We start from the raw sequence: 26,775 nt of genomic DNA, 5'->3' as shown, positions 1-26,775 counted from the left end.
TTTCCACGTCGCTGCGTCCGCGTTACCACGCCTCGTCCCAGAAAATATTCGACCAAAAACAGCTCCGCTGATAAAAAGCCATGGCGCACTTGCTAGTTTCCTATGTACAAGCAGAAATGGGATGATTCCAGTACAACGGTTCACTCAATCGTGCAAGCAGAAGGAACAAGATTGAGTTACCGACTACGGCCATGGCTCCCTTGGGCATATTCCCCAGTTCCGTGCAGCGTCCCCTCCAGTATGCGCACAGCACGGCCTGTTCTGCGCTGAGAGCTCCGTCGAGGTACGCACAGCTGATTTCACCCATGGAGTGGCCCAGAAAGCCATCTGGTTTAATTCCCACGGCGTTTAGCATATCGACGAGCGCAACCTACAAAGCAATAAGACAAAATCAGTGATGCTGTTCCGAGTAAAAATACTTCAACACGCACACTGGAAACTTTATACTGGCCTTACTTTGCGCACAAGGGTTGATAGTGACCAGTCTTCAAACTCTTTCCTAAACACCGAACGGCATTCGGGAACCACAGTGACTTGCGGTTCAGTCACGAGGTTAATAATAGAGAGTTTCAGCATACCATGCGTACCGTATGTTCCGTGTGTTCGTTTGCACCGGGACCATACTGGGCATGTGGGCGTTGGGCCGGGTAGGGCAGCTCAGTTCCGCTAACAGGAGTCCGACCCTTGCCGTGCCTGCTCATATCTTCTGCTGAGAAGCGGCCCGCCCCGCCGTGCCCGCGCGTGCATGCGCTATCAGGTCCCGGGACAAACGGTACTCGCGGAACACACGGTACGTACAGTAAGCTGAAGCTCTCTTATTATGCCGGTTATGGTAACCTCGGAGACGAGAACATCCCCCTGTTCGTGTTTGGGAATTCGCTGTCTCTCGCAAAACCGGAGAGCCAGGAATTTCTACCTAGTTAGCAGGACACAAGGCTTTTGAATTGCGGTACTCGGCTATCCAAAGCATTCAATTCTGTTTTATTTTGCATGATAGTGTAAAGGTGGTACCAATGAGCGTATACGTTCTACATTGCTTGTTGGTAGCTTCCTACGGCCCCTCTCAATATTCTATGGGGAACGTTTGGGAGTGAATGCTTCTTAGACCGCTGCACTTATAACTTACGTGGTAACTGTGCTTTACGTGTTCGTACACAAACAGGAAAACTATATTTTGATCACGATAGACTGATGTAGGGTTTCTTTCTCTCTTCATTCAGTTGTTATTGTGGCTTAGATATTTGGCTGAGTTGTTGAGCATCCACTTATAATTTATGCCGTGTACATAGCTTTTGATCGCTTGTATACAAATCACCTTAAACATTTCACCATACAGTCGGGTTCTGTTGACTCCAGCCTAGGTAATCCGAACGTATTATTATTCAGCCAAAATGAGAATTCGTATTTTGGCTATGTTTTTCAACTTAGGTGGTTGAAATTTTAGAAGGACTTGTCGGTGGCCGAGTTGGCGCATCGTTAACGTGAAGTAAAAAACTGCGCAATTTGAGACGGCCACAAAAAATAGAAAACACAGGACAGGCGCAGGCCGTCCTGCGCCTGTCCTGTGTCCTGCGCCTGTCCTGTGTTTTCTCTTTTTTGTAGACGTCTCAAATTGCGCAGTTTGTTGCTTCACATTAAAAATTGAAAGTTTGATTTAGTTCGGTTATTCGGGAAGGACGTCACACCAGGTTCTTATTAACGCGTGCAATTCTTTTCGCCGGTGACTGGATTCGTTTAACTTCAATTGAAGCGCATGGAAACAAGCTTATAAATTGTAAAAATGATTTTTTTCCGTAAGATACAACATTTCCCGTAAAACTTCTGGTATACCTTGTTTGTGATTTCACCAAAGCCTTTGAGGCAAGTCAGGACACTTCACCAGTAGATATTGTCTCCTGCAGTAGTAGCACCTGATTTTAATAGCGGAGCAGTTCTAGGGCTGGCTTTGGCGACTGTCTCTCCTGGTATAGTGTCCGCTCTCTCTGGACTGGTTTACCCATCGCACAAAAACTGATTACCGGTATACAAAAACTTCATCAAAAATAATAGTCCCAGGGTTTTCTCATTTTGATAATGTACGGGTTATAATGCCCCGGAAGAAATGTCTTCTTGTCAATGCGTTTGTGTTTAGAGGTGAAGCCAACTATAAAAAAACATCGGTGTTAGGTTGGTCTTTGTGAGCTGGCTTTTCCAAACGATGTGTTGCACAGTGAATACTGAGGAGGATGAATATTAAAACTGGCTATAATCTAGTATTGCCAAGGCTACACTGAAAAAATTATACGACAAGTGGATGCTACGACAACTCTACTCTTACGCCGAATTATATGCTTTTGTCAAAATTAGTGCACAGTGAAGTCGTAAGCGTTACATAATTATTTCCTGGCCATCTACGCTGGAAGAATGGTTACAGAAAAAGGTTGTACCTGTTGTTATAGAGGACTATCGAGAAGCACATTACATAAATATTAGCTGCTATAACGACCCTAACATTTCGCACCACTGCTTCGGTCTTCATACATCTTCACAAAGTTGAGACACTGAGTTTTTGAATGAGTCTCTATTGCAGATTTAAAATAAAGGTATTGCATTCGGAAGGGAATCTACACGGGCTATCACGCCAATACACGTTTTCCACATACGGATTCAAGTAGAATCAGTACTTCTAATGCTGTACCTGAAAAGCGGTGATGGAAACGAACGTAGACGCCATGCTCTCTGTGCCCAAGTCTTTGGTGGTAACCAGTCCTATCAGGTCGAGGTTGAACTGCTTGAGGACTTCGTGCGACTTGTGGATCGAGCGGGCGAACACATCGAATTGCATCATCTGCCGAGCCATGCCGTTCCACTGGCAGCCCATCCCGGTGAAGACATACCAAAGTGGCCTCCTCTTCCATGGAACCTCTTTGGGGGCCCCCTTGACCGCAGCGTTGGATGTTTCATCGGGCGGTACCTAGGAAAATCCTCTAAAAGGAAACTGCTTCACGTTGGGCTGTCCGACGTTATTTAGAAGCGCGTACGTGGAGTCTGGGTGTGGTCCTTCGACTTGCAGTCTTTCCAACGTGCTCTGCGGAAGAAAGTCATTCCAGAGACATAAGCTACCTCCAAGATTGGTGTACCGAAGGCAGTGCACCTAATGTATCGTGGACAAACATAGTTAAAAGCAGTGCATAAAAAGCTCACATTTGTGGAGCAGAAGATGGTAACCGTAACAATAAACAAAATAACTTTACAGCTTTAAAGCAATGTGCTACTGATGTCGTCGAGCGGTTTCGCGGTCCGGGTAGATTTGACCTTCGTTTGATCGCAGCAACTCCGTGCCTTGCAACGGATCACCTCCCTCACCGGGCCGAGTCCCGCTGACCGAGCGGCGCCGACGGCCGCGTTTGCCCAATAAAGTACAAATAACGACCGCGTTAATCACTGACGCCTCCGTTGCTGGCTTGGCGTATGCGCTCTCCACAGCTGAGTTGTGCCGGGCCGTCTACTCTGAGCGTTCCTCGGGAGATTGAGGCTTTGCACCGTCGCTGGCAAGCGGTATCTGATCACCCCCGTGGCTATTGCCCGACGAGCCGTTCAGCTCGGAAAACACCGGAAGCGGGACCCCGACTGTGGAAAAAGCCAGGGGTTGGACGAATAGTATAAAAATTACCGCTGGATCAAAGGTTCATCAGGTAAAACCAAGACTTCACCAAGCCAAGCATTCGCAAGCCAAGCATTCCCTCTGCATATCCAGGGTTAGCTGAGCTGTGCCGCAGCCATTTTTGTAATTTTCTTTGGATGTATTCATGCACTTACGTCCTTCTAGAATAGAGCACAAAAACTACAGAAAGAAACCTCGTTTTTCATGTGTTTCCGGTCGTAATCCACGATAGTATGCAGTGATGTTTTCAAGCTCACTGTGGGCGAAGCACAGTGTTCTGCACTTATACCTCTTTACCATGAGAGGTTAACACATAAAATAATATATAAAATCGTGCGGCTTGGAATTATTTATGTAATATGTTCCTGTTGGATAAAAATTCGGGTCAGCACAAAGGCCAACATCATATGAGAAATATTCTACCAAACTAAAAGGTCACCTCAAAGCAAGTTTCCGGCAAGAACGCGCATGGCTTAGCGCATACTTACAGCCAGTGCATCTGCATTCCTTCCTGCCATAAGTACAAGCCTGGGAAGGCCAGGCTTAAGACATGGGAGGCTTTTGACGTGTGGTCCTGAGTGCGCTTGCAGGATGGTGTGAACGTTAGTGCCTCCGAAGCCAGATGCATTGATTCCTACAAATGCACCTGGCAAAGGCTTGTTGCGGTCCACCACCTCGATGGTGCCATCAAACAGGGACGAAATGTTTGGGTTGGGTTCCACAAAGTGTATGTCGCCAGCAATGGTTCCTGTTTCCATTGCGAGAATTACTTTCGCCATAGAGCAGATTCCTGAAGTTGAAAAGAAGCAAGGTTACTTTCAAGCCATTGTTTTAGAAAACGTAAGTTTGTAGACAGCAGTTAGGTGATCGGGATAAGTCGGCACTAAGGATAAGCCGACATCCTTCAAATTGTGATGTACGTTCGTGAAGAAGTGACAGGTGCATTTTGCTTTCCAACGTTTCCAGATCAGTATTTGGGCTCGCCTCATGTACCGAATATAACTGCAAATATCAGTGCACATTGTATATACGCATTTATAATTATTTCTTAATGTGTAGACGGTGTGAGAATTTATCCCACAAGCCAGTGCTAGAATTAGGGCTGCGCTTGAATTCGCTAGGAAGGTTCGTTGTTGTTTTTTGCTAACATATAAAGCGCCGAAGTGAGCCGTAATAGCCATAAGACCTAGCGAGCGACAAGGCGTCTTAAAGGATGTGAAGTCAAATTGAAGCCATTCTACGGGCGTTTAGGGCACTATCATTTTTTATCAGCTGAGCTTGGAGAGCAGCAAAACATCCTAACCGATCTGAACAGAAAACCATTTGCAGAAACCAAAGCCCCTAGTCAGGCTTTTCTAGAATTAACATCTTTTGAGAAGCACAAGGTGAAAATGTTACATGCAGAGAAATGAAAACGAACAAAAACGAAAACCAGGACTATTGGATATAACCACGCTTGAGTTAAAGTGTGTGGGGAGTAACTTTGCCCTAATGTGTCTGACAAGAAAGATAAAGTAAACGTTTATAGGTAGGAGTACAGCTGATGGGTACAATTCTGTTTCCGGAAGCAGATACGACCAAGCATGAACTCACAGGGGTGCGCGCGGAAGCACATACACGCGTGAACGCACTGCCACAGAATGTGGAAAGACTGGAATGAATTAAAGAATAAATGTTTTAAACAAGCATTACCCTCTGGCCTGGTCGGGAGAGGGGGGAGTAGTTATGATTTAGGGATCGATAAAGCCCATGATCTGTTGATAAGGAGGTGACCCTACTTCACAAAGGACCAAGGGCCACAGTCCTAGCAGAATTAAAACACGAGGGCAGTAATGAGTAAAAATCAGGGCACGCAGCTATACACGCAACACTCCCATGTTGAGACATGCGCGAACGCAAATGTGCATACCACACAGGAACCAGGGCCTGCACACGCTCTCATACACGCACAAATACGCAATTGCGGACAAAGTCGTCGCCAATCAGCAAACCCGTGGTGAATTCACCCATCAGCAGAATGAAGAGCGGATGCAAAAGCAAAGGGACATGCTGATACCAGCTCAAGATGAACATTGTGGTAATTCCGTGCTTGTTTGGTTAGAGGAGTTTGGTTAGCCATCACCTCTCGTTCCAGCCGTATCAGAAGCGATCCGAGCATGCCATATACTATGGTAGAAATATCTGTTACATTTCTACTGATTGCGTCTGCGATTCAAAATGAACGTCATTCGCTTGCATTTGGGTTTTTGCTCACACAAGCGATCAATTGATTGATCGAACGCGAGCTTTAACGCGTCGACGCCACACCTGGGTCATGAGGCGCGAGGTGTTGGACGACACTGAAATAATTTCGATTACCTGTGTATCTTTAACGTGCCCCGAAATCTCTACACACCTGCGTTTCCGCATTTTGCCTCCATCATAAAAGTAGTCGGAGCCGGCGTCTCTGGAATCAGCAGCATAACGTCTTAGCCAGTGAGCCACCACAGTAGGTGCGCACATAAAAAAATCCTTGGGTTAGCTCTGCTAGATATTGTTACGTAGGTAACGTTAAAGTAAATGTATTAAGTGTTGTGTTTACAAAGACTGAGCTGCCGCGATAACGAAGACAGACACACTCTACGTCTTCTTCTTGGCTGTAACGTAGCAAATGTCCACGGTGGAGTGAAGCAGAGTGCACTTTTCATCTGTGACAAGGAAATTCATGTTGAATTCCAATGGCAGATCCGAAGCACTAATCAGAGCAACCCGCCGGGGTGGCTCAGTGGTTAAGTCGTTGTGCTGCTGAGCACGAGGTCGCGGGTTCGATTCCCGGCCGCGGCGGCCGCTTTTCTGATGGAGGCTAAAAGCAAAAACGCCCGTGTGTACGAGATTTCGGCGCACGTTAAATATCCCCAGTTGGTCAAAATTACTCCGGAGCCCTCCACTACGGCGCGCCTCATCACCTGCGTTGCGTCGGCGAGTTAAACCCCCACAATCAATCAATCACTGAATCAATCAACTTTCAGAACAAATTTTTTGCTCCGTTTGGATCCAACACGTTCCAATGGCAGATCGGCAGCAACAAAATCATGTTCCCGTGGCAGATCGAGAGCGCAATCGCAGCCGAGATATTTCCGTAGTGCAAGAAAAGTTGTTTCCTCGAAATCGGGGAGTTCGCCAAAACTCGCTGGGGGCCTAGTCTCGTCCCGTCCCATCGTCGCCGTCTGTCTCCGCTCTGCACCTCTTTTTGAATCGCCAGGGTGCCCGCCCCGACAAATACACGTAACAGCCACAGTCACAACGAGAAAATAGATGCTGCATGGCGTGTCCGGTTCATGATTGCAACTTAACGAAAGCGAGTGGGGCAGCGGAAACTCGCAATCACTTACGCTGCGGCGGAGCTCGGCGACCGCTCGCCATCTGCTAGGCGACATCAGAAAAATGGAGCAGATTTGTAGTGCGAATACCACTTACCTGAAGCCCCTTCGGCATGTCCAACGTTGCTTTTGACGGAGCCGATCATAAGCGGCCTTTCACGCGGCGACTGGCAAAAGAAACGGCTGATGGCGCCAACCTCTTCAGGATCACCCTTTTTAGTTCCTGTACCATGGACCTCGACATAGCAAACGTCGTGCGGGTCAACATTGGCCTCTGCGTAGGCCTCACGTAAAAGCTTCTCCCGCGCATTTCCTGACGGGTATGTGATCCCTGCGAGATGTAACAGGTACACGATGCCTCAATCGACGTGTTCTAAACGATGCGAATTTTAATTGTGTCTCACCGTGCCGCAACGAACAAGTAAACTGAGGAGAAAAAAAAGAATGAGCCCCCCGGTTAGGTGTATTACGAAAATGGCAGAAGTTTATCTAGTGAAAGATTCTGTGTGTATAGTTTCAAATAACACTACTCTTTTCCTCACATTTCAAAGGCGGATTTGAGGGCCGGTCAAGTGGCCTAATTACGTCGACTTTTCACGGTCTTTTTCAATGTGTAATTATTGGTCATTCAAACAATTATCTTGTGTTATTTACTCTTTTTCGACTTCTTGATTTCAAATGTCTTGTCTCATCTCATCCAATTTTTGATTTCCCAGTCACCGTAAATGTGATTAGACAGAAGCCAATTATAATACACTTTGCATCTTATTTTTTCAAGGGGTAGCTGAAAAATTTGCGAGGACAGCTTCGCAGGTTAAGGCGTAGTTTTACCGTGCAGCACAAAGGCGGAAAAAAAGTACACAATGGCCAGAAACGTTCTTTGCAGCATTAATGCACAAACAGCTTCATAAAATGGCTGAGAAACTATATGAAACAAAGTTTCTGTTTAAACAACGACGAATAACAAGTACAACCACTGGGCATAAACATCAGAAGCAAACACATCAGTGGCACACATCAGATATAAGAAAGCAAAAGTCCTACTTTTCATGGAGCTCTTTTTAAATTTACACATGTAAAAGTTTATAGTATTTCTGCTAACGCACGTACTAAAATTTGTTTCCCACGATGAGTACAGTTTTTGATGACCATCGAGATTTGTGATTTTGCTCTGCTCGAAAGTCGCGTTTGAAAAGCTTTACTTGTCACTGACCAAAGTCAAAATATACAAATGACGTTTCCGGAGCACTACGGCTCCCTTGTTTTACTGGTCACTGAACAAAGTCAAAATATTCAAATGACGTTTCAGGAGCACTACCGGAGCCACAGTGCTTCCCGAAACTCTGATTCCCTTGTTTTACTGGTCACTGACCAAAGTCAAAATATACAAATGATATTTCGGGAGCACTACAGGAGCCACAGTGCTTCCCGAAACTACGGTTCTCTTGTTTTACTGGTCACTGAACATAGTCAAAATATTCAAATGGCGTTTCGGGAGCACTGCGGGAGCCGTAGTGCTCACGAAACGTCATTTGTATATTTTGACTTTGGTCAGTGACCAGTAAAACAAGGAAGCCGTAGTGCTCCCGAAACGTCATTTGTATATTTTGAGTTTGGTCAGTGACCAGTAAACTATTTCAAGCATGTTTCCTGACCAGACGGTATGCCGTCAAACCCCCGACTACGAAAGTGGTGTACTACATCGAAGCTTTCTAGGTCCCAGTGATGGCGTCCGATGTCACTACATATATCCCTGCAAAAAAGCCAACTTTACACTATGGATTTACAGAACGGTGGTGGTGATAAGCGAAGGTTAACGACGGGCCTGAAGAAGAAAACGCTTTCTGAGGTCAGCAGTGAAACCGCGTCTCTCGTGTGATGAAGCAGATGTTTTGATAGCGCCACTTCGATACGGCCGAAGCCGTTTGGATGTTGAACTTTTGCTGTCATTCACTTTGCACGAGACACATGTTCGCGTAAGGACGAACTGTGTCTTATGAATGGGGCTTAGTTTTTTTTTGCAACTTGGCATCTATATTTAAGCTGTCGCTATTTTTAATTTGAGTGAGGTTCTAACAATGTCCACGCTTGTAACTGTAGGGGGTTTAACCTTGATCACTGTTGGGATGTATAGGGAGAGGCCGCATTTTCTGGGATATTGTAGGTATTTATCATTTCTTAAACTACCTGTTCATTGAATTTTTATTGTTCTATAATCAACTTACCTTTCCAACATCACTTTGTTCCCACGTTAATACGGGGTTGTAAGCAATTGTTACCAAAAATATATCGTGAAGACTTAAGCAAAGTGCGTCACGTAAACAATTGGGGCGAAATTCTGAACTGATTTTTGACTTCCCCAACATTTCACAATATTTCTACTCAATTAGACTTTTATAGATAGGAACAACAAAGAATAGTTTGTCAGCTGTAATTACTACTGGGCGCCTGCTGGAAAGTAATGCACCCGACACAAGTTGATGCCCCAATAATTTCGACTCTATAGTACCCTAATACCAGAGCCTCTAATACATACGGGGGAAAATTACTTGTTATTGTTTTTTTAATCATTGTTGCACACCTCATGCCCAGATGGCAGCTATCATTCAAGGTGCATAAAATTGACTCAGATTAGAAGCTGCACATGCAGTGTTAGCTCACGAATGACAGGGCTGACAGCTTCAACCTTCAACAAGCACGTCAAGTCGACAATGCGCAAAGTTAAAACCTCAGTGAACTGTTGAAACGGGAAGCTCTAATGCAAAAAACGGAAGAGAGACCGATAGATGAAATAGAGTTTTGTAGCCCAAAATGCAACGCAACCATTAGCTGGCATTTCACCTAACCCAAAAAGGACCCTACGCTACTTTCATGCCAAGTGACGTAATTTTGTTGCCGAAAAATGTTGCGGCGCCGCATTATTCCCAGTTTCCCGGCGTAGTATAACGGCGTCCTAGCCAGAACGGCCTGAATGATGCTGCGCTAAATCCAATATAAGAGAAGGAAAGCCTTACCTTCTGTTTTGTAGCCGTCCGCGTTGGAACTGATGTCGACCAACTTTGCGTATACTCGACGGGCCTTGGACCCCACTTGTACAAAGAAAGCGCCCACAGCCTCACTTCTGACGAAGCCATCAGCTGTAGCAAGAGAGCCGAATTCCTGTATTTAGCAAGCTCTTGCTTCAAGAAGTGCATATTTTGTTTCATGTTTTAGAACGGTTACTACGTATATGGCATCGCCTACGTAGCATGCCGCGTAAGAAAAACGTGCCGTACTCAGAGTAGCGTCGCCGTAATATAAAATATTATAGACAAATGGGGCTTTAGAACACAAACAAAAACACCATTTTTGCAATATATTGTACGACCTGTTCCCAAATCAACTTTTACTACAACTTACCGTACGAGGTTGATCAACTCTTCATCTTATTGGGATCAAAAATTCAAATGGGGCGAGCACAAAAAAAAAACTTCCTTAGGGAGAGTACTGACAATGTTCCAAAGAAAAAAAAAATATTACATCCGTTTCCCGCAAGTACGAAGTAGACAGAGACCACAAAATACTTTGAAGTACATTGAATTTTGCTGCCGTCCACGAAATGTCTATTTTGGATTGCCTTGATAGTTTCTTTGATTAATTTATGGTGCTTTATAACAATGGCTTTGACACTGATAGGTTACGGTAGTTCTTTTGGAACGTTGTGGCGAAGTGCATAGTCAGCTACGTACACGGGATTACCAAATACATTCGATAAAACAATCCTTTGGTTACCTGAGAAATTATTCGTGGAAAAAGAAAACTAGAACACACAAAAAAAATCTTGGGCGAGAAATCGTACGCCTGAAAGAGCAGCTTGCATTACTCCAATGAGACAGGAACTGAAACGTCTGATCAAGAAATCCAGGGATAAGTTTGTCAATAGGACGTTGACTAAATATCTGAAGGAGGCGCCTTCGAAGTTCTGGCGCTATATACCTCCCCCGGCAAGCTCCCAGAAGCTACCGGAAATTACTCAACAACGAGTTTATGATTTCAACTTCTTTTTTGCTTCGGTGTTCAGTAATTTCAGTGGTATTATGCCCGCGTTTTCTGAGTCATCAATTCAGCAGCCGATTGAGGATGTAGTAATTAGTAAAGAGGGTGTCCTAAACCTTTTACTTAAAGGGGCACTGACACAAAATTTTGAAGGCGAGATAACTTCGGAGATAGATTGGTGGGAACACATATACATCATCTGCAAAATATCAGCGGTGAATACAGCCTAGAACATATTTAAAATCAATTTTGAAGAGTGCGAAACGCAACCGAGCGGCCAGCAGAGGACCACGCGCAAGTGTAAATAAACAACATCCAAACACGTCACGAGTTTGTGTTTGCCGCTTCCGCACTGCCGGCTCGCCGCTCCAATCGGAGGGCCGGAGGGCGGAGCTTCTGCTCTCGAGAACGAACGACCCGATCGTTGGCGGCGGAGGCGCCGTGATTTCGTCAGCTCATCGGGCAGCTGGCCGCGACCAAAGTTCTACAGCGATTCCAGGCACTCTGTTTCTATTACTGTTTATTACCATTGGATGCGGAAACGCGCCGGAGGCACGAAAAGCCCACTGAGCAAGCCGCACGGTCGCTGTGCAGGCGGCGGCCACGGCCGCGAAGTGGCCCACGCCGGCGCAGGTAGCTCGAGTGATAGCTTGTTACCGCTGCACGAAATTGTCCCCAAGTCCCGACCATGGTGGCTTACATGAGAAAGGAGTTAATGATGCCATGGCGGGTTGCATTAAAAATTGTCATCCGCACCGCTTACGAGAGCGGCACTCGAATATCCGCCGCAGTGCTAAGCCGAACACATCTGTAGGCGGACCTGTAGGCAGACCGGCCGGCTGCTCCCAGCGCGCGTCTTGCCACCCACCATCTCGAGCGTCGCGCGTCGTTCGTTAGCCGCGGTAGCATTTGCACTCGCAGCGCCTGCGTCACATCCACGGTCGCTTTTTAATTAGGCGCCTCACGAGATCAGTACGGGGGGGCATTCGCAGAAACTGCCGTCGATGCGGATTCGACAGTGCTACGGCGGCTCTGCTCTGTAACTGTGATATCCTTCCGATGGTCACGTGGTCAGCTTTGTTCACACAAAATCCACAAAATCCATCGTTTCGCGGCACTCGCTGAAACCGAAACTGTGACTGGCCGCATTGAAAATGCCTCTAATTAAACAACCGTCGCACGCTGAAGCAAATGAGGTTTCTACAGGTTATAAGTAGGTCACTAGCTACTTATCGCAACAAAAAAAAACAAGATGCAAAATTTTTGTGTCAGTGCCCCTTTAATATAAATACAAGAAAAAAGCCCTGGCCTGATGGTATACCAAACAACTTTCCCTCGACCCTGCGCAGTTGTTCTTTCCCATCAGCGTGGAAGCGAGCGAAGTTTAACCCTGTCCACAAAAGTGGCTCTCTTTTGGACGAGTGCAACTACTGTCCTATTTCGCTTATCAGCACATGCTGAATGTTACTCGAGCATGATGGCTTACCATGATGCGCACAATTGTTTGTTGCTTGTTTACGTCATTTGAAAAGAATCTGAAGCGTCTGTTTTCCTGAATAGCAGTGCCGAAGGAACTTCGCTTAGTTATTGTGTGCTTGTGTGCTTTTTGTTGGTGGCATGAAACTGCAATACTTGTTTTTTAGATGCACGTTTCCAGAGCGGTGCAAGAGTGCCGCCTCAAATGCGTCACGTACTGTTTTCGCGTGTGCATTGCACGCATGCGTGTTCTATTTTTATCCATAACTTCGAGCATCGGCTCGCCACACCATCGAGGAATTTTCTTCTAACCTGTAATGTACTTTTTTTTACTAATTTTTTGTATTTACACCTTGTAACGGTCCACTTCTTCGCTAACAGTATTAATAAATGAAATGAAATAAATTAACGAAAATTCAAATTAAACAAAAAGTGAGAATGGAATCCCTGTCCCTCCGAAGCGACCCTGCTTTCTCGATTTTGTTCAGAATGCCGACTTTCGTCGCTGCGCTGAGCGTACGCATGATAGCTGGAATTCGAAGCCTTGATGCGTCCACATCACAGACTGCTCACACGGCTCTGTACGCAACAAACAAGGTTCAGGACCTTAAAAGGAGAGATGTGTCAGTGGGCGCCAGCCTCGACTGAATAGCGCTGCCGTGATATAAACTGTGGTGCTGCCTCAGTTCTGACGGCGACAACATCAGTAGAGGACATGGTGCAGTTTTTGCGCTGTAAAATGTTAAAGTGTATCGTTGAAAGAAGGTCATCTCGATTGTTTTTATTAAAAAATAGCTTCCTATCAATCGGCATAATGGGTTGCAGCTTCAAATTATTGACCATTTTTTAGTTTTTCACGTGCAACATATTTCAGACCAGTATATCACATTTAAATAGCAGAATGTAGTAATTAGGAGAATTCAAATTTTCGAGAGACTGCCGTGACAGCTTTTTCCATGGTCACTGCTTTTTTAATTGTATTGTTTCTCCGATTTGCACTTACACGAAACATTTAGAAAAAGCAGTATCTCCAGCACAACAGTGCAGCTAACTGGGAACTTACCGTTGGCATCGAAGACCTTGCACTTTCCTTCTGGGGAAAGCATGGTCATACGGTGCAGCGCTACTGAAGAGGCAGGGTTGAAAACAAAGTTGCTTCCTCCCACAATAGCCGCGTCGCATTTCCCGGAACGAATCGCCAGCACAGCGTGGTTGAGGGCAGTCATTGTAGAAGCGCAGGCTGTGTCGACAGTTTCGCTTGGCCCTGAGTAATACATGATCCCAATGTAGAAGTGAGGCGAATACATGTTCAGAGCAGCAAGTAGTGGTACAGGTGCAGCACCTGCGTTTGCGTCGTGCAAGACCTGACAAGTTACTTTAGGCTGTTCACTCGCGCGTCCTGCCCTCTGATTATTCAGAGCGCAGGCCGTGCTCTGAATTGGTTGGGCAAAATTCATTATTGGTTGGGAAAAATTCCTCCACCTTTGGAGAAGGGCAATGTTTATCTGCGTAGTTATTCGCTTCTAAGGAACTCTTTGTTAGTAGGGGAGAAAAAGCACTGCTCTTGAATACACGTCCCTCGACGGAGTTTCCCTTCAAAAGGGACGTACTCCTACCCATATTCCGGCATCAGCGAAAGAGATTTTCGACTGATATAGGTTGTCTACAGGTGTATTCCGGACAAGGGATCAGAGGTTTCAAGTGCGGACCAGAGCACATCAAGAGGTTTCCAAAGTAAGCCTGATAAAATAAGGATGAGATTTTCGCAGTGTTCAAAAGCTTTGCGGAAATTGCGGTCGTGGATGGGTGGTGGTTTCCACAGATGTAGTGAGCGCACCTTGAAGTTTAGCTTTCACAAAAACTGTAACCTCCCTAACCCTAAACTTGGGTTTTTGCAAGTCATGCTCAATAGTTTTACCGCCCTACCCGAACATAACCAGTGGGGTGGACGCATTTTATACAAGAAAATCATCAACACAACATTAAGAGAGGACAGAAGTTTTAACGCAATCTATCTTGAACTTGTTTCGTGGAAGAGAAATCCTAAATAGTTTCAATCCTAGCAGAGGATTTCTGTGGTAGTTTTTTGATGAGCTGGTATAAGGTATTTGTAACAGTAGTGTAGTGATTAAACTTCCAAAAGGATATGGGGGCATGGAATACAACAGTTGTTATGTAGGGCAAGCCATGTGTCCGAAAGGTCATGGAAATTCTGTATTCACACATGTTCTGTTTAGTTGGACTGACCGCCAACGCCATCATATATGAGATAATGTTTATGAAGAAAAAAGTCGCTATTATTTTTCCACAGTGAATGAATGTCAAGAGCTAAAAAAGGGGTTGCGGCAAGCGAGATAGGGCGCACCAAATCTTCATTGCTCGGGTGGCAAAAAATTTAGTATTTAGGTTTGTAGAAGGACGAAACAACAAACTTCCAGCATTACAACGCTTACGCGTACATCAACAGAAATGTCCAGATTTGATCCCAAGAAATTTCTTATGCTTGTTAATTACCATGGCACAGTTTTAAGATCAAAGCACACATATCACAGTGACGGCAAGTGTTCCACATACATATGTAGCAGAAGAATTTTGAATCTCGAGGAGAGTCGCCGAAACAAGCTCGCGTGCGGCGGTGACGGAGAAGAGAAAGCTGCTTTATAGTAAAGCAGTGTACCTCTAACCATCCAAGGTAATTTTTGGATCGGCGGCAGCAGAGCACTCCCAGGGCTGCACAAACTGGCTACACAAACATACATCGCCGGCTACTACTGGCAACCAGGGAGGCCCGGGCTACACAAACTTCTGGCACCGCCAGGGGTCGAACCTGGGCCCGCGTGGAGGAAAAAAAATTCACGCGTCTCCACGAAGTGAATAATGACGAGTGGGCGAAGCACTGGGGATAGGTCTTACCGTAATTCACAGGTGAGAGGTCTTACTTCTGCTAAAACTATTTGAATCCAATCCAATTCATTCCCATTTAATCCAATTCAATCGAATACACTCCAATACAGGGCTCCTCGCACATGCGCAGCACGGCTCTCCTGGAGCACTCTCTCTCTCTCTCTCTAGCCTTTTGTGAACCTTTTATTTTGTTCTTGTTGACCTTTTGTGAACCTTCACAGATGATTCGATTTACACTGTGCTATGCCGTGAGCACGGACGCTGGACGGTCAAGCTTCGGCCTTAAGGTGCCTCGTCCCTAAAAAAGCGAGAGCCCGTCGTTGTACCGACTAACCTACGCACAGACGAGTAGAAGGAGGAGACAGGCGGTTGTTTGGATTCAGCGTTGGGGAAAAGGGGCGGGGGGGACTTTTTGCCGATGAAGAATTAAACAAGAGTGAGGGGGTAGCGGTGGGAGAGTTCGCGTCAAACACGGGCGCGTCGCCCTCTTTCTCACCCTTTCAAATACGCTGAAAGTGTGCCGAGAGAAACGGCGCGTTGCAAACTGCGCACTAAGATGCGGGCACGTGCGACATGAAAGCAAGGAAAAAAAGAGCAGAACTCCCGCTCGTGCTGTTCTGGCAATGGGCGCATTAGCAGTACGAAGGCGGGAAATTTGAATTGCATTGGATAAACCTGCGTTCAAATGATCAATACAGGAGTGCGACATGGAGGCGGAGAGTGTGATGGGGGGTAGCAGTGAGCGGATGACACGTGTGTGGATTCAAGTGACACCGCGTGGGTAATAGCGTGGGTTGTGGGTGCCGTTTACAGCTCAGTCCAGCCACCTTCACAGCGTGAATTGGAGCCAATTTTTTACCGGAGCTTGGTTTCCGCAATCATGGGCCGGTGCCTCGGTAGCTGATCCCGGCATGTAAGGCGCAATAGGCTCATTTTACGATTGGCCTCCGTTCATGGGCTCGTTCCCTCAGTAATGCATGGTGATAATTAGAGCGTCGGCTAATTGAAGCCTATTTTCGAAATTTTACGAGCGAAAGCTGTCAATTAGGACTCTAGTTTTTACTCGCAACCCTAGATGTACACTAGTTTATATATCCCGTGTCTTCGATTTGGCTGCCTTCGCTGAACTTATTCAGGCCGGGCCAAATTCGACTCATCAATTTGTGACAGAAGCCCGCGGCGCCAGCATTTTTTACTTCGACTTGCCAACGGTTCAGGGAGTGCAAGTTGAGTTGATAACTCCCTGCACGCCCCAGAAAGTATGCGCAGGACCGATTCTTTCGTGGCGGCATTTATGCTGCTATTGTGAACTGGTTCAGAATGTGGAGGCCAAATCGAGGGAAACTATGCGTGCTACATTAGGTGCTGCGTCTCGATCTCTGTTTGTACCAACAGAATGTCCTGCGTTTCATGGCTCATGGCTTTTCAAAGCAGCGAAAAAACATTGGAAACAGTTTTTAGGGAGCAACAATGTGAAAATAACTCAAACCAAGCACGCAAACAAATCGCATGCGGAGTGGAGGATGCTGGGAGCGGGCGCGTGCACCGGCACGTCTGCTTCTGCTATCTCACCTATGTCACGTCCGGCCACCACTAATGGCGACATTTTTTATTGTAGATTTCGAAAACGCCTATTTCTACAAGCCACTGGCGTGACGCACTTTCTTATTTTGAGGACAGACGACCAGCTGCTCGACTTAATCTACTCCGTCTTATATATATTTTTCTATACTAGAATTAAAGCCGGAAACTTACATAATAAAACATTCTTCCAGGCCTTCCTGTCACAAACGCAGCTGCACCATTAAGCCAATCTTCGCCAGAACTAATATTTAAAAACACTATTTTTCCCGAAATAAATACCTCAGTGCAATTCGTTGCCCCGAAACTAAACTCTACTTTCCGTTCCAACGTGAAATGCGCTTTGCTTCTTGAATTTCACAATACTTCTTTCATTTACCATGGTGTATGCTAAGAGTGTGGTGCTTTGATTTTGGGTTGTGTTGCAGTGAGTGTACTCTTCCTTGTGAAATCGCGGAAAATTTGATGGTGATTGACATATCATTCCATCATTTTATGTATCTTAGTAACAATGTTGCTGTAACTTTGTTGTACCTTTGTTTTAAGTTTGAACTTGCTGTACCTTTCCTGCTTGGACCCTAATTGATTCGCATTATGTGTAAATAAAATAAATAAATCAAATAAAAAACGTTGCGCTCTACGTTTGTGTCATTTTAATGGGTACTAAACAATTACAGTATTTTTACGTTTCCAAAAAATATCAGTAAGGTTGGTACTGAAGGACATAAAAAAAGAAAAGGTATTTACCGTGGAAGTCAAAAGAGTATGAGATGCGGTTAGAGAACATCGAGAGGCTGGAGCCGAGCATAGAGTAACCTTCGGTTTCGTCGGCTCCAAGTACGGCTGTGCACCGGCCATCCCCGACACAGAGCAGCCGACGAAGACGCCTATCTTTTGCCCGCGTAATGTTACCGGATCGTAGCCGGCGTCAAAGATAGCCTCGTATGACGTCTCCAGCAAGAGCCTTAGCTGAGGGTCCATCACTTGTGCCTGCTTAGCGAGCACGCCGAAGAACTGGGCGTCGAACTTGGAAAGGTCTCGGATCGTGCCCATGCGGTCCGGGAGGCCCATGAAACCTGAGAAGGTCAATATCACACCGCTTCTATGAGAACTGTATCTGAGTATACTGTCGTCTACACTTTTTTAGAAAGCCTGCAGTGCTTTTTTGCCCAACGCAAGGAGCACCGACCTACGAGCATTGTTGCATAACTGACGCATCATTTGTGGCTAGCAGTTTCGCATATATATTGATAACGCATTAATTCACGAGTGAAGACACGAAAGGCAGCATTAAGAGCTTCAAAAATAACCTCTGCCGGATAACGGCACAAGGCAATGGCTGGGTGTGTTATTATCTTTCCTTTTTAAAATTCCGTGGTGCGCTTCTACATTTCTGAAGGAGCACCGACTTATTTGCATTGCTGAATTTCCCGCAATTTTTCTCTCGCATTTTTTCGTAACAATAGCTCACTTTTTCAACCACTGCATAAGGCGGAAAGGGTTTAATAGAGCTTCCAAACTACCCTTTCCTGGAGTGAGACATTGAAAAAAGGGACCCTGCAACTCGTGTTTCAACTTGCTTTTGAAGCCAAATGGCGTTCACAGCATTATCTAAAAGGACATTCAGTACATAGAATACGGACCACGAAGAACCTCAGAAAAAAATTAGCTCCTTGAGCCCATCAGACAATGAATAACACGCGCAAATATATTCGCTCTTTTTCGGTTGCGCCATTGTTTGCGGACTTGAGTAGCGTGACTAGAGCTATATCACGGCTATTGGCAGGCTTCTTTTTAGTTTCAGCAATAAAGACGTTGGGCAGTTACTTTTAAAAAAATCCGCCAAAAGAAGGGAGACCTTCTCTACCGCCAAATAACGCAGTGCCATTCGGTGCTTGCGATAACTATAGCTTTTGCAGTGCTTGCTAGCACGAAAGCAAGACTGAAAGCGTTCATTAGAAGTGTTGCAACGTCTGTTTATTGTTCCCAACAGATAGCGGTGAGAACCGTTTTTAGCCGCTGAAAACCTGCATTTGCGCCTGCATATTGCCTACTTTTAAAACAGTTTTGCTTGTGCTATCTTCCGGACATGCCAGAATTCAGCTGGCAATGCATCTTTCTTGTTTCTCTGATGCGAACTGCGGTTGCTGTAACTGCCCTTCTCTAAGAAAATAGCCGTGTTCGTTTTTTTAATAGGCAGATCCACCTAACGTGAATTTCCGAAACAAGCAGAGGTTTGTTACCGGAGCTAAATGTAACGCCGTCAAAGCAATTATATGATATATTTTACACGTCAGCTAGGGGAAGTGTATGGCCACAAGTAAAGAAAAGTTATGCCGTGAATTTGAGGGGTGATAAGTTTGAATTTGGCTCATATTGAATTGAGAAACTCAAGTTGATGCGGCATTCTCGTGAAAACATTATTTAAATTAACTATCAAGCATGGTGCGATCGTGGTTTGGTGGAAAAGGCACTAAAATATGCAACAGGGCTTCAAGAATCCTAGAGCTATACCAGAAGAGCAGGTGAGTGCTCCTAGCACCATTAGCAGCTGTTTTCACATTTTTCCCTAAGATATGTTTCTCGGGCACACTTGAAGGGACTCATGAAGTAAGCGAGCTCTTCATGGCTTTGCCACGAATTTCCTAAACGCTTCACAAGAAGGCTACTGATGTCGTCCTCGTCACCTTAATGAAGTGGTTCGTATTGTCAGAGGCAAAGAGTGGAGATTTGTTACTGCTTGTAAGCAGCGGCTGTTTAGATGTGTAATAAAATGGGAAATATTGGGTTAACAAATAAATACAACAAAGTTATTTCGTAGAGACGGGTGAGAAGAAATTAAATCATTGTTTGACATCCCTAAATTTCATTTCGTTCATATCCGTTCACTTCGTCATTGACATCTGGGGTCAGATATTTCGCCGATCTCCTAATGGTCGTCTAAAGTCATGATAAGAGAGCTCCAAAAAGCAAAACAAAATCCAGAAACACCTACGAAACAGTCTCAACAGTTACGCCAAACGAAAACTCCCATTGGGCAAATGGATTTCGCTCATTTTGATCCGTGAAACAGCAGAATCTGCCTCCTTTTCAAAACGAACTACGATTTGCGTACACGTTTTCAGGACGTTATCTGAACTACATTCTTGCAACCCGTTTGTGAGGGGAAAGTTGTCGAGTATTTCTCGACAATGCCGCTTCATCCGACTCAGTTTCTGTTTCTGGATACGGCTCATTTCGAAAAAAAACGCCTGAAATGGCAAACAAGATCGTTTTTAACATTTTCGGTGGGATGCTCGCACTTCCCGCGGCCATAGCCGACACATGATGTAGGACAGTTGCAGGATCATCATATGAGTGCACAATGCCAAGAATCGTCTTCCTCTTATCCTGCCGTCCAATCATTCTGTATGGAAGCATAAACACTTTCTCACGAGACAAACTTTCTAGGCTCTTATTCAATTATTTTTGACCATCCTAAATACGAGGGGTGCATGTTTTAGCCCGCTTTCCTGAGTGTGTGTCAAATAAAACGCGTGCATGCTTACAAGCTTACCACTATATAATGGCACTTAAAAATACACAAAAGTTTGATTAGGCTGACTTAGCCTAACTCAACACGGTAACTTATTGCAATCTTTTCTAAGGGCATTTTGGGCGATAAAGGGCACACTATATTGCAATTCAGAGCTAACGTAAATTGCACCAACGGTATTGCAAAAATAATTCAGTTGACGCAGCGCACAAAACAACCAATGGCCGAAGGTATATAGAGGGTTCGCGTTTATTGCAAAGGGTAGCATGGCTTTCGTTGTACTCGAACAGCCGCAATTAGTTACCACAATTCTGTCTTTCTTCTTTAAAGAAACCGTTCATTCGAAGAATAGCTTTATTTTTTGTTCCGGACAGAAGAGTCTGTTTGGTTTAATTTAAATACATCAAAATGCAACTTTAGCTTTGTTCAGCCCCACGACATCTCTATTGCGTTCAGACACCTTTAAGATACATTTCCCTTTTTCCTAATCTACAGCTTTCGCGGCACCCCCAATATATTATTTTGCGTGCTGCATACAGGAAAGATACACGTACGTCTACTGGCCGCTTTCGGCTTACATTCACTCACCTAGGGGCCATCGGGAACCGTCGTCGGTGACGAAGTCATCGCCCCTGTAGAGTTTTTCTCCGAACTCACTCAGGCTGTCCGCTTGAGGAAAGCGAGCCGAAAAGCCACTGATAACAATATCGTCATCAGACATTGTTGCCTGCAAGGATCAATAATATTAACTTATGTTAAGGCATGAAACTAACTACCAAAGACACACCCGGATAAATGTATTACCAAATTCCACAGGGGCGGCTAAACCATTGCTATTGAACCTGGATAAATATTTATACCTACACAATCAAGTGCGAAAACAAGCTTCTGGTGGTTCATGTCCAAGACGTAGCGTGTGGACACTGCCAAAGAAGAGGGGCCAGCACAAACTTCACTCGCTTTGGCTTCCAGCAGCAGTACGCGCCAACCCCGAAAGAATGCTTCCCGTATACTTCTGACAATCAATACTCCACCTACCGCGCACACGCTAGCACGCGAACATACTAGAACAACCAGGTGTTTAATGCGTAAAAAAAAGAAGCTATTCCATTGAACAAGTGTTTGGGAAGGAGAAATCGAAGAAAGGCTCACATCGGACTGCGGTGGGCATGTGGACTGCAGAGCAGAGTTCATACAGCTCTAGGCTTCCAAGGTATAGGTGAACCCAGCAATTTTCGACAAGAACAGGAACGCAGAAATGACGACAATGCGTGTAAAAGTTAAAGAGCGCTTCATTCGGCTGATCCGCAGGGAATCTGTTTCGGCTTGCGGAGGCTGAGAAATGAAGCCCGGTAAAAAAGAAGAACTGCAGACGATGATCTACTTCTTACGATGACCATCACCATGCCATCTTACCTTATGTGCTGCTCACAGTCCCCACATATTCAACTTTTGGGCTGAAAATGATCTGTGCAAGCGCCAAAAGACGCCCCTTGTCAAAAAGATGACGCTTTCGGGGCCAGACTGCTACAGCCACTTCATTCCACTCCAGCTCCCTTTGCTTTCGGATCTGTCGCAGCAGATCTCACCGTTTTGTATATACGAATGCCTCCGGCTATCATTGACGAGTATCTGCTCTTGACCTTATGTCAAGTTGCAGAGCGATAGCGCCGTCTTGTAGTGTGTATGCAAATGGGCTACCCCACTTCTTTTCGTAAGCAAGTGTATTCCATCTCGGCCGCACACGCAACCTCTTAAGTTTCCGTGGCGGAGTTATCATGGCTAAGATAACCCTGAGGAGCTCGTTGAACTTCAAGCGCGATTTGGGAAACCGCGCTTGAAGTTGGGAAACCGCGATTTGGGAAACCGCGCTTGGGAGACGAATAGGTTTGCAAATAGCTCTTATCGTATTACATCCCACAACGTTTCCATCTGAACCAATCGGCCGTGACCATAAAACCTTTGACATAATTCTGACTGTTGTTGTCATTGTAAACAGCTCGATGCTTCTAAAGACAAAGGAAGGTTCTTTTCTATTTTCAATGATACATGGTAGATGGGAGAGCCGAGGGAAAAAAATCTGCTCGCAGGCAGCTTGACCAGACCGCAGCCCCTATTCCATTTGGTTCGGTGGAGCAGCCCACCTTCACAGCGCTACAATGCATGCAATGTACATAGTAGGTGAACTAAGCACACTTGAACAAAACAAAATCCCTTCAATATACTTTGGGGAAAAATAAAAAAATCAAGAACAAGAAGAAAATAAGTTGCAGTGTAAATACAAAAAAAGTTTAGCAGGAAATTAGAGGAAAAGAAAGGCACGAAACTTAAGCATTATAAATGAGCCGGAGGTTCTGGTAAGACCTAGAAAACAAACAAATGCCACCTAAATTGTAGGCGTTCATAAGAGAGGCTAACATGTAAGATAAACGCTTCTGACCAGTATTAAGCCCATTGTCGTTGGCTGTTGACTCCGATTGATGATAATCACCGCTTTCTTACCTGCGGCCGCGAATAAATCAGGTTCGCCCTCGAAAAAAACGTCGGCCCAGGCCTCGCCGTCGAGGGGATCTATCTCCATCTGTCTGCCAACACGGCCGCAGGCGTGAGAATGACACCGACGATTACTCCACCCGTTTCTGCCATTGTAGTCAGGTGCCCTACATTTCGTGATTGCTTTTTTTTCAGAGGATTCGGTGAAGAAACCTATGAAGCAGCCCTTGTGGTGTGTTACCTCATGCGCATGCGCGAGTGTTCGGGCACTGGAGCGCACTTGTTCTACGGCGTTGCTACACACGTTCTGGTGGTGTGGTTAGAATTCATTAGGTCCCAAACATTATGTTTCAAGACGACATATTTTAGGCATCGTCGCTGCGTGGCCTCTATGGTTACCTAGGTAAACAATTCTTAGTTTGGCCTACATCTCACTACGAGCATTTAATGCCTCTGCTGACTGCCGGGGACTGCCAGACAAGCTTTGAATGGCTTCGGCTGACCCAATGTTAAATGCTATTTCACGAGAGTTCAAGTAAAGCTATTATATTACTTGCTGTCACTACCACATTGCAATTCGATAAATTTCTACATAACGTTACTGGTCTCCATATTTTCATTAAAGAATTTTTTCATGTGAACGAGGGCACGTCTCCAAGTTCTGATTTTGTAGTCGCAGTCCCTAATAATGCTTAGTAATCATGGGGGCATACAGTGCTCAGTCTTTTGTGTCAGACACTACGCTACGGTTGCTGCCTGGTGGCTTCTTCCAAGCGCACGAAAGAATAAGCGTAAGATGTGTTCTCTGCGATGCGTTATTGAGTACCTTTCGAAGAGATGGCTAAGGTTACGTACTTGTATCTGCAGGAACTTGTACTACTGTTCTCGCCTGATTCAATGTTGCAATATACATTGCGTTTTTTTTTTGCATTTATAATATTGTGCTTCGTCATTAATCATGTTTCAGTTCGAGGCTACCGCGGCAGTGAATATCATTGGGCAATCTTACCTAAATATCCTGATAATGTATTTTTACGGAGTAAATCAGGGAACAAGGTTTATGTAGCAAATTTTGCCTCTTGGAGATAACTTGCGCTTCGGAAAAAAATTCAAGAAAATCACCGAAGGGGGCGAGATAGCCCTCAAAGTGATCAGTTCAGTCGAGAGTCGGTGAATTGGCTACTGCAGAGTTGGCTTTACATGACTTTATCTCTGCGCGCTCTTCTTTTCAAAAAGATCTTGTTCAACCGAGAACATTATCGGCGAAATAGGAGCAGCCAACGTTACTGATAAAACAGTGGAAATCTCTTCCTATGAAACCAGTTTTTCGGGGCCGGCGTACAACATAGACAACAAAGCCACGCTTCTTTTGAAGCACGTGATAAGATAGCTGGGTCGACTGCGCATGTCACAAAAGACCTACAAATGATCTCCAAAAGGTTAGTCCACGGCGGTGAGGGGGCACGAAGGTTTAGCAAAAACTAAGGAAAGCAACTGCCATTTTCACAACAGAATCATCCATCCCACTGTTCGGCCGAAAACCCGCCTTCTTCATCAATGCAAAGACATCAAAAATCTGGTGGTATACACACACAAAGATTGAAAACCACGAATGGGTTCATTTAGGGGAGGAAAAATTGTCACTTTAGGAAATTCAGTGACGCGTAAGCAGGGAAACGAGCCAGTAAACGTAGTCGGCAAATTTGCGTGTCACCAACACTAAAAAAAACGCCATATTTGGTGTTATAGGGACAGAATTCTCGAGGAATCAAAATTTGCGATGTCACCTCGTTCCTTCTGGGCGCGAAAAATATGGCAGAAGCTTCCATAAAAGGGGGAAACATTGACAGCGATGGTTTCCTGTTCAAACGTAAGCGCCTTTTTACACAACAAGTTTAAAGAAGAAACAGAAACGAATAGGAAATCGATAAAAATTTTGCGTCTCTAGTACAAAGTAGAAAAGATCAGTACTGTGGAAAACGTCCAGGGAGGCAGCAGAGGAGGCCGTCGTCTAGGAAACGCCAACAAATTTACACAATAATTACAGAGAACCGTGTTTAAAGCAGCCATCTTGATACCTCGCTAGTCGTCTTCGTCTTCTTCGTCTGTGTGCCTGCTGAGCTAGGTGCCAGCTTCATCTTTGTCTTCCATAAGAGTTTCAACATCTTCCCTCCCCACAAGAGTTCGTATGACCGGTGGTCAGCTTGCCATTCGTGTCCAGCTGGTGTCCGAATTTATCCTTTTTTTCTCATTTTTAGCCTTTTCTTTCTTCGAGACTTCGCCTTTCTTCTGAGTTTCGGTCTGGGTTTCTCCATGATGACCACGCGAGCTGATGAATCCTAGGCCCGACATTGTGCGCAGTGATTTTAACTGTAGTTGTTTCACTGGCGTATTGCCTTGGTACCCGATGGCCCAGTTGAAACCATGAACGCTTATGCCGTTTTCAATGTGCACCTCCCCAGTACCACATTCTCCTGGTTTCTTCGATTTGCGAACACATCTATCACCCTTCTTAATCATAGCTATCCCCATACCGGCGGCAGCCTTTTTATTTAGCCTCTTTCCTGAAGAAGGGGGTGAGCCGTCATTACCGTCGTCCACGGGAAGGTGAACGGTCATCGAGGGGTGCGTGGTTTTATAAAGGCTGCGTTCAAGCAGTTTGCTTTTTGTGGCCATGTCCGCGTGCGGATGTAGCTGGTGCACTTTTCTTGTCATGGCCGTAGGTCTGGCACTGTACGCGGTCCCGTCGCAGCCACACATGTACGAAGCGTCAGCGCGTTTGTCTCTTAGCAAGGACTGTGTTTTGACTTCTGTAGTTGTTTCTACCTCTGTCGGCAGTCCCCCTGCGTCTAAGTTGGCATGTCCTTTCTTGTGATTGTCCTTATTAATACTTTCTACAATGTGCCTTCCGACCCCAGAGGAGCTCTGAAGCACCTCGGGTGCGTAATCTTTGGCGGTAACGTCTTCGGAGGCCGGGCCGTCGTCCACGAAATTTTGTTCCAGTGCGGCTGCTGTCACCGTGGATTGCGGTATTCTTGCTGAATTACGTTCCGCTGCTGGGATGGTGTTCCCAGTATTATGGCGTCCTCCGTTCCGATCGAGGGAGGCACACTCGTCTGGGTTATCACAAGTGCCATCTCAGTCGAATGGTTATTTATAGAGGCGTATGATGGCGTTGGGGCTGGTGAAGCAAACATGCTTGAACGTTCTAAAGGTCGATGAGCTATGACTGGAATACACATCGATGTCGTTGTAGTAGTTTGCTCGCGAAGTCTTATTTGCAGTAAGGCGATAATCCTGTGCGCTTCTTTCACTGACTCTAGAGCGTCATCGTGCTGGCCGTCGATTCTGGTTCCGCATGCCAGGGCTTCCAGGTTCTCGCTTATTGCAGCAAGTCGATCGCCGCTGTGCTGGAGCCTGGCGGACGAAACAGCGGCCTCGACGTCCTTGGTTTGCTCGAGAGTTGGCGTTATTTCGGTGATGAGCTTCTGTTTGATGTCGAGGAGGCTTTTCTGAACAACACGGAGCCGTTTCCTCTGCCTCGACGCCTCCTCCTCGCTTCGGGGTGAGCAATGCGGTCGAATGATTGTATTCCGGTCCATGGGTCACCTTATCGTGTCGCTAGACGTCCCGGGTTTCGGCCCCATGTGGAAAACGGCCAGGGAGGAAAGGCAAGAGGCCGTTGTCTAGGAAGAGCCAATAAGTACCGCTTTACACTGTGAAGATGGATGACCAGCCCTGCTCCAAAG

The 26,775-nt window shown here is 45.6% G+C and overlaps 1 pseudogene across 1 annotated transcript in view; it reads right to left on the bottom strand.

Moving 5' to 3' along the window:
- The window catches only part of LOC144138027 (fatty acid synthase-like), a 64,913-nt pseudogene extending 42,834 nt beyond the window's left edge, over positions 1–22,079 (bottom strand). The window contains exons 1-9 of the transcript XR_013315804.1: positions 21,950–22,079; positions 21,122–21,260; positions 17,746–18,074; positions 13,577–13,777; positions 10,017–10,139; positions 7,100–7,333; positions 4,132–4,433; positions 2,678–3,067; positions 181–370 (exon numbers count right to left, since the gene is read on the bottom strand). The product of XR_013315804.1 is annotated as a fatty acid synthase-like (transcript). The remainder of the gene's footprint in view (positions 1–180; positions 371–2,677; positions 3,068–4,131; positions 4,434–7,099; positions 7,334–10,016; positions 10,140–13,576; positions 13,778–17,745; positions 18,075–21,121; positions 21,261–21,949) is intronic.
- Between the last annotated feature and the right edge of the window lie 4,696 nt (positions 22,080–26,775).

This window comes from Haemaphysalis longicornis, unplaced genomic scaffold (assembly GCF_048455015.1).
Source record: "Haemaphysalis longicornis isolate Haplotype H1 unplaced genomic scaffold, Haemaphysalis longicornis Haplotype H1 scaffold_5, whole genome shotgun sequence".
In the NCBI taxonomy this organism is placed as follows: Eukaryota; Metazoa; Arthropoda; class Arachnida; order Ixodida; family Ixodidae; genus Haemaphysalis; species Haemaphysalis longicornis.
This window is presented reverse-complemented; position numbering and strand designations above follow the sequence as displayed.